Genomic DNA, 9,154 nt, shown 5'->3' with positions numbered 1-9,154 from the left:
CATTGGTGCCAATGATTACACCGTGCAGGAACCCGCCCAGGGTTCCTCGTGTACCTGGATTCCATAAGGGCCTGTGCGATGACTTTTCTTCCTTTTAGTCTTCAATAACCAAAAGATGAAAACGTTATGCACGTGCTTTTACTTTATAAAGGAGCAGGGTTTTTGTTTTTTTTCATGCTATAATGACCTCTGTGTTATTCAGGATATTGCTTGTTACTAATAATGGTGATATTAACATAACTGCAAAACAAATCGAGCAGACATTTTTGGAACATGCTATTGTTTCCATGGGGGGGGGGGGGCACGATCAAATAGACGAATGATGTCTCAGATTACATTGCTTTACCTTTTACAATTTATTTTGTACTAAATGTCAACTTTTTTTTTCCAAAAGTTTCTACAATCAGAATATAGGATTTCCTATGTCACATTGCAAAAAGCAAAACACGTTTATGGCACGAATATTTTAGAACGTTGTACGTTTGAACTTGCGAAAGCATAACATGATACCTACTTTTGTTTCCCATAGATTAAAATGTTAAAATTTAATGTACATGAAAAATTGTAATCAGTCACAAAATTGGAAAGCATTAAACGAAATAAATTCAATGTAGCATAAAATTACTGCGCCAGCCGGGTATCGAACCCGGGTCGCAAGAATGGGAATCTTGCATGATACCACTACACTACTGGCGCGCTGTTAGAATGAGGGAGTGTCAGTGGTTTGTTGATCTAATTTAAAACACGTGTGTGGGTGTGATCATTTTTATTTTTAAATTGTCGGGATGGAGTTAAATCAAGTTTTATATTTGTTTATGAAGCTCAAGGCCACATTGTGGCTCAGTGAGGAAAGGGCCTGTTTGGAGCACAGCCAGTGACAAGGCACCCCTGAATACACAGAACTTTACCGTGGGGTCTAGAGGTTTGGAGTTTAAACCTCGCTTACAAAGAAAAAGAAAACATGTTGCTCAAGTATTTATATTCCCAGTTAATAGTTTGCAAACAGTCGTTACTGTTAATTAGGTATTGCTATCGAATACATGGCAACATACGAAGAGCAGGTGTGTTGTGGTGAGTGAGGGGCTTTATTTCAGGCTCGTCTTTGTAAAGTCTGAAGTCCAGTGTAAGCGGCTGGGCGTGGCCACTGCAGCTGTTTTCCTTGGCAGCTAAACCACTGCACCCCCCTCAGCCCCCCTCACCCCCTCTCAGGCCCGGGTAAGCCCATCAGGAGACCCAGAGCTGTGGTGCTCTGTGGGCCTTGGGGCTGCTGCTGCAGGCCTGGGATTGTTGAGGTCACACCAAGCTTCCTTAGGGGGGCTATCTCTCTGTTATTTACCGGGACCGTGTGTAATTTTGGACATGTGTCCGTTGTCACTGTTTGTGTTACAGATTGCGTGTGCCCATAATTTAAAGCTGCTAAACTGACCTGAGAGCAGCTGGCGGACAGACAACCAGTGCATGAAAGGAGCAGGACCAAGGGACCCCAGTGAAATCTCCAGGATGTTGTCTGCTTTCTGTTCAGAGCAGGAACCTGCAGGGGGTAAGATGGGTTTCTTATTTTTACTTCCTGCTCGGCCCAACCTAAAGGCCTCACTTAAAGGGCCATCAGCGCTTCGTTTGTTGGAGTCTCATCTTAGCTGGGAGCTATCTGGAGCCAAACACTTAGGGGCAGATTTACAAGAACGGACGCATCTCTGCGTCTTAGCAGAGATGCATCAGTTAATGTGCGTCACATAAAAAAGAACCTCGCGCCACCATGAATGCGCAGCATTTACAATGCAGGGCACCGTGGCGCAAGGATGGACAGATGTGTGACGCATCTATTGGCATAAAGGCAACACATTGCTGGAGATGTGGCGCAAGCACGATGCAACTCAGCAATGCTTCGGACTGGCTATGTCCATTATGTTGTGTCACTCCTTACGCCTGCTTCCAGCAGGCTTATGGTTTTGATGTAGGGGCTTTGTAGAAGTGACTCCGTACAATCTTGTAGATTTCACGGTGTCACTTTTACGAGGCCTTCTTGCGTCGGAACGCCCACTTTGCATATGTTATACCTGACACAGGTATAATGTGACGCAGGGCTTTACAACATGATCCATCTCCATCGATGTGGCACATTGTAAATGTGTCGCAACGTGGCGCATTGTTTACAACGCCACTGCATCACAAAAGTGACGCAACGGCGGTGTAAAAGTGTTGCGTGGGGCTTGTAAATCTGCCCCTTTGATGCAAATGTAATTGAGGGGGATCAAAGGCATTTAGCTTGTTAGGACGTCACACACGCTTCAGAAAAACTATGATTTGGAACCAGATTTTTTGACTTTGGTCATACTAATGCATAAGAGATATGCATGCACTGTCAGAATGTCAGATGTATCTGACGTTATGAGTAATGGCACGAATAATGGTTTAAATAGCACTTACTCATTTTTACAATTTTATAATTATAGTGCCACTCATCAGAATGCAGAGCGTCAGTTCGCTTGACATCACTCGCACATTATATTGAGACAATGAATCATACAGGTGTGTAAATCCATGTTCAGGAAATGTTACATCAGACAATGGGGGTCACAATTTGTAGGAGTCGCACATCATCCATAAGGATAGGCATTTTATATTACGAACGACTGATCTAGAGAAACACAAAAGGCCTGATTTAGACTTTGGCAGACGGGTCACTCTGTCACAAACGTGTCCGCCGTACTACAAGTGCCTTATATCCAATGGCATTTGGAATACAAGTGCCGGGATATCCCTCAGGTTTGAGAACGAGTTACCCGTCCACCAAACTCTAAATCAAGCCCAAGTCATAATTGAAAATGTAAGCAGTGGTTGGAGTTGTGTGAACTAATAAGACTTTCAGCTCGATTCATCATTGGGCCGTTTTGCGAGTCTGAAATAGCGATTCATAAGGAATCGCTATTACAGACTCGCAAAACAAGATTCATGTAGGAATCGCAAAAAAAAATGCGATTCCTACACAATCCTTATTTGCGATTAGCAAATTCCTAATCGCAAATAAGGAAAAACTCCCCATTCATTCCTATGGGCCAAAAGGCCCATAGGAATGAATGGGGAGTATTCCTTATTTGCGATTAGCAATTTGCAAATCGCAAATAAAATAGCGATTTGAAGGGCGCCAGGGGTGTCCAAAGGACACCCTGTAGCACCCCTTAAATGCACATTTTAACAGGTGTTGCGCACACACATGTCCAAAGGACATGTGTGTGTGTAACATGCAAAAGAAAAAAATGCACTAAAGTGCTTTTTACTCTTTTTTCGCAATTTACCACCAAGTCAGACTTGGTGGTAAATTGCGACCAAATATTGCGATTTCGCAATTTCTAATTGGTTGATGAATTGCATTTAAGGAATCTATATTAGAGATTCCTTAAATCCAATTCCTCGCAAATATGCGATTTCGGTAATAGCGATTTTTGCATTTGGGATGATGAATCCCAAATGCAAAAATCGCACTCGCAAAGGGCCAGATTCTCAGAATCTGGCCCTTTGCGAGCGCAATTACCTTTGATGAATCAGGCTGTTTATTACTACCTGAAAGGAACTCTTTTCACCTTAGACTAACGAAAGACTGTGGAAAATATAGTAAAGCTCTAATCCTATGCCTTGCACGCAGCTCCTTAATGATGACTCTTTGCTCACCGTGCTATATTAGAAGAATGGAAGCGTGTGAACTGCAAGCAACAAAAGGATCTCCGCGATGAAGCAGTAACCTATTGAAGTGCCCACATAAAATCAGCGTCGGCTCCTACGTTATGGCGCAGGAGCGTAGCCCCACTGCAAATTCAAGCAGGAAAAATACAATTATAATAAAGCAATTTTATTATTATTTTATTTTTCTTACTGCAGCGTGCCTGTCCAGCCAAATGAGCGTCTGGCCCTTCTTATGGCAGGACACCGGACAGCAGCTGCAGCAGGGGGGGGAGTGTTGTGCACTTTATGTTGGATTGACTGACTTTCTCAGGATGGCCAGACTGACATGCGCACTTAGATATCTCCAACCCGAGCAGGTGGTGAAAAGGCTCTGGCTCCCAGTCCCTGTGTGAGCGCAAAACCAGCCCTCTCAGATCAATCCCAGCACTTCTCTCATTCTTGGATTACCAGCGCAAGATCAGCGTCTGGATTGGCCTGGCGGAGTCCAGGAGCCTGTGTAGTGCACCCATGGACTGCTGGGAGTTGGTCACTTCTCGCACTGATCACTTCTGCCTGCAGAGTGCGAGAGGAAGGTCACTTGGCGCTGCTGCAGCAAGAGGTGCTGGGTTGGCTTCAAGGCGCACAGTATTCTTAGGATGGAACAGTAAAGGTCACAGATGGGTGCACAGCTGCCTTTGTACCCCTGCACTCACCTCAGATAGGTGCCATTAATTTCCCTACCTCCTGGATCAGGGGAACATGGGGGAATGAAAGGAGGATTCTGTTGCCTTTGGGACAAAGCTTCAGACTGGCTATTTCCATTATGTTGTGTCACTCCTTATGCCTGCTTCCAGCAGGCGTCTGGTTTTGATGTAGGGGCTTTGTAGAAGTGACTCCGTACAATCTTGTAGATTTCACGGTGTCACTTTTGCGAGGCCTTCTTGCGTCGGAACGCCCACTTTGCATATGTTAGACCTGACACAGGTATAACGTGACGCAGGGCTTTACAACATGATCCATCTCCATAGATGTGGCACATTGTAAATGTGTCGCAACATGGCGCATTGTTTACGACACCACTGCATCACAAAAGTGACGCAACGGCGGTGTAAAAGTGTTGCGTGGGGCTTGTAAATCTGCTCCTTTGATGCAAATGTAATGGAGGGAAATAAAGGCACTTAGGTTGTTAGGACGTCACACGCGCTTCAGAAAAACTATGATTTGGAACCAGATTTTTTACTTTGGTCATACTAATGCATAAGAGATATGCATGCACTGTCAGAATGTCAGATGTATCTGACTTTATGAGTAATTGCACGAATAATGGTTTAAATAGCACTTACTCATTTTTACAATTTTATAATTATAGTGCCACTCATCAGAATGCAGAGCGTCAATTCGCTTGACATCACTCGCACATTATATTGAGACAATGAATCCTACAGGTGTGTAAATCCATGTACAGGAAATGTTACATCAGACAATGGGGGTCACAATTTGTAGGAGTCGCATATCATCCATAAGGATAGGCATTTTATATTACGAACGACTGATCTAGAGAAACGCAAACGGCCTGATTTAGGCTTTGGCAGATGGGTCACTCTGTCACGAACTTGTCCGTCGCACTACAAGTGCATTATAACCAATGGCATTTGGAATACAAGTGCCAGGATATCCCTCAGGTTTGAGAAGCCTAAATCAAGCCCAAAGTCATAATTTAAAATGTAAGCAGTGGTTGGAGTTGTGTGAACTTATAAGACTTTCAGCCTGATTCATCATTGGGCCGTTTTGCGAGTCTGAAATAGCGATTCATAAGGAATCGCTATTCCAGACTCGCAAAACGGGATTCATGTAGGAATCGCAAAAAAAAATGCGGTTCCTACACATTCCTTACTTGCGATTAGCAAATTGCTAATCGCAAATAAGGAAAAACTCCCCATTCATTCCTATGGGCCAAAAGCCCATAGGAATGAATGGGGAGTATTCCTTATTTGCGATTAGCAATTTGCTAATCGCAAATAAGATAGCGATTTGAAGGGTGCCAGGGGTGTCCAAAGGACACCCTGTAGCACCCCTTAAATGCACATTTTAACACGTGTTGCGCACACACATGTCCAAAGGACATGTGTGTGTGTAACATGCAAAAGAAAAAAATGCACTAAAGTGCTTTTTACTCTTTTTTCGCAATTTACCACCAAGTCAGACTTGGTGGTAAATTGCGCCCAAATAATGCGATTTCGCAATTTCTAATTGGTTGATGAATTGCATTTAAGGAATCTATATTGGAGATTCCTTAAATCCAATTCCTCGCAAATATGCGATTTCGGTAATAGCGATTTTTGCATTTGGGATGATGAATCCCAAATGCAAAAATCGCACTCGCAAAGGGCCAGATTCTCAGAATCTGGCCCTTTGCGAGCGCAATTACCTTTGATGAATCAGGCTGTTTATTACTACCTGAAAGGAACTCTTTTCACCTTAGACTAACGAAAGACTGTGGAAAATATAGTAAAGTTCAAATCCTATGCCTTGCACGCAGCTCCTTAATGATGACTCTTTGCTCACCGTGCTATATTAGAAGGATTGAAGCGTGTGAACGGCAAGCAACAAAAGGATCTCGGCGATGAAGCAGTAACCTATTGAAGTGCCCACATAAAATCAGCGGCAGCTCCTACGTTATGGCGCAGGAGCGTAGCCCCACTGCAAATTCAAGCAAGAAAACAAATTATAATAAAGCAATTTTATTATTATTTTATTTTTCTTACTGCAGCGTGCCTGTCCAGCCAAATGAGCGTCTGGCCCTTCTTATGGCAGGACACCGGACAGCAGCTGCAGCAGGGGGGGGAGTGTTGTGCACTTTATGTTGGATTGACTGACTTTCTCAGGATGGCCAGACTGACATGCGCACTTAGATCTCTTCAACCCGAGCTGGTGGTGAAAAGGCTCTGGCTCCCAGTCCCTGTGTGAGCGCAAAACCAGCCCTCTCAGATCAATGCCAGCACTTCTCTCATTCTTGGATTACCAGCGCAAGATCAGCGTCTGGATTGGCCTGGCGGAGTCCAGGAGCCTGTGTAGTGCACCCATGGACTGCTGGGAGTTAGTCACTTCTTGCACTGATCACTTCTGCCTGCAGAGTGCGAGAGGAAGGTCACTTGGCGCTGCTGCAGCAAGAGGTGCTGGGCTGGCTTCAAGGCGCACAGTATTCTGTTTTTTTTTTTTTAAAACCACACATTTTATTGATTTTCCAGTGTACCAAATGGGCGAAATCCAGCGAGTATAATACAAATTAAATGTATGAGATAAAAAAACACTGGTACATTGTATAGATGCCCATGAGGCCGCAAAACAACAAACTACAAAACTACAAACAGCACCATACACACCTGTAGAGCATTGCAAGTACATTATATATAATTTACCAGCTACAGAAAGTCCAAAGCAGTGCACTAAACAGGTAAATTGCGAACCACCAATCTTTCAATAGGGTCACTGCAGTTTTTACCAGATAGTTTCTTGCTCAAAGAGTGTCCGTTAGTAAATATAAACTTATGAGTGAGCCAAGATCACACATGGTATGTGTTGCGAGCTGTGAGGTATGCACAGCTTTCTCGTTCTGTTATAAAGGGCTCATGTAGCTGTAGTTGTTTGTTAAATGTCCTTCAATAGCTATGCTCATGTTAATGGCTTTTGATTAGGGTCAGGAGGAGAAAAGCACAGAGGAGAAGCCGGCAGCAGTGCTAGGTAGGGTGAGCAACAGGTGAGAATGCTTTTTTTATTTAATTGCATTGTGTGCTAAAGATTCCCTTTGTCATTGCTACATTCATGGGGCCTCATTCATGAGCCCTTGCGTCACTTTTACGCCGCAGGTGCGTCACTTTTTGGGACGCACCACTGGTGTAAAAAATCTGCCTTGTTGCGCCACATTTACAAAGTGACGCATCTAGGTAGATGCGTCACTTTGTAAACTCCTGCGCCACATTATACCCGTGCCAGGTATAATGCATGCAAGGGGGGCGTTCCCACGCAAGAAAGGGTCATAGAAGTGACGCAGTGAAATCTTCCAGATTTCACTGCGCCACTTCTAGAACTCAAATGCGTCAAAATCTTGCCCTTGCCTCACAGCAGGCGTAAGACTGACGCAGGCTCTTTCACATGGGGCTTGCCCCATGTGAAAGGACGCATTGTTGGAGTTGCGTCACTTTTGTCACACACTCCAACAATGCGTCACTTTTGCGCCTACAGATACGTTAGAAACACTGACGTATCTGTAACTCCTTGCGACATGATGCGTCATATTATAAATATGACGCATCAGGAATGTTGCAAGGAGTGCGCACTGAGAAGTGACGCATCGCTGCTTTCACGTAGCGATGCGTCATTTCTCATAAATGAGGCCCGTGGCCTTTTACCTGCCTTGCGAGAAGATGAGAATGCCTCAATCAGGATTACTAAAGGCTGCAGGTAATGTGCAAACTTTTCAATAACATTAAAACAATGGCTGTCGCACAGTAGCAGAAGCCTGACATTTAACCACCCCCGTACGCCTCACTACTTTCAAATGTCACTAGCCGCCACTGCATAAAATACACGTCTGTGTACTGCATGTTAAACATTGCGCTTTGCAGAAGATATATTAACCCTACATGCTACTTTATGTCAAGTCAAAACTTTGAGTAGACAAAACATAAATCTCTCCTGCATGTCCATTAACTACCAGAGTTATTATCCTCTGTAAATAACTGGGTAGACCAAGATTTATACAGCATGTCCCTTAACCCCATAAGATATTTTAAAATTCAGCCAATTAAATAAGTCAGAAAACCTGTCTCGTTTGTTCTTGTTGTCAATGTCACCAAACCAGAATGTTTTATAAATGTTTTACTTTCTTTTCACATGACTCTGCCCCTGTGACTCCACTACCTTTTCACTGCCACACCTTGACCCACATTTATGGGATCCCGGAGTACATTTGTTCAGTTTTCAGCACTGCAGCCAATCACCTGGCTGAATCAACCATTCCATCCCCACCCTGGACTGAGGCAGCACTCTGTGAGCCAGCCTATAATTCATTAGCTTAAAAGTTGCTCAGCCAGTCCTACTGCTCTTCACACAATTGCTCTCTGCTCATTTGATGGCACTCTTGCTGTACTTCAAGGCTTGTGAGCCCCCTTCCAGCCTCTCTTTTGTTGACTGAGGAACCAGGGGTGGCTCCTCTACGTGGGCGGAGCAGCGTCGTCCCACTGCTTTCTCGCAGTGAAAGAAGCAGAAACATAAAATGGTATTATAAATACCATTTTATGTTTCTGCTTCTCGCACTGCAAGAAAGCAGAAGGGTTTGTTTGGGGGTGGGCGGGTCTGCTTGAGGGCAGGGGAGGAGTGGCTAGCCCAATGCTGCGGACCCTGATTGTTTGGTCAGGAGTTATGCGCACTCTTCCTTTTCTCCATGTAGGCTGCATGCAGCCTACATGGAGAAAATGGGTGTACAGACAAAATA

General features: G+C 44.2%; 1 non-coding gene across 1 annotated transcript; it reads right to left on the bottom strand.

Moving 5' to 3' along the window:
- Positions 1–625: 625 nt before the first annotated feature.
- TRNAG-CCC (transfer RNA glycine (anticodon CCC)) lies at positions 626–696 on the bottom strand. The gene has a single exon. It is a non-coding gene; the product is annotated as a tRNA-Gly (tRNA).
- Positions 697–9,154: the final 8,458 nt, after the last annotated feature.

This window comes from Lissotriton vulgaris, chromosome 1_1 (assembly GCF_964263255.1).
Source record: "Lissotriton vulgaris chromosome 1_1, aLisVul1.2, whole genome shotgun sequence".
In the NCBI taxonomy this organism is placed as follows: Eukaryota; Metazoa; Chordata; class Amphibia; order Caudata; family Salamandridae; genus Lissotriton; species Lissotriton vulgaris.
The sequence above is the reverse complement of the archived record's forward strand: the minus strand, read 5'-3'. Positions and strand labels throughout refer to the sequence as shown.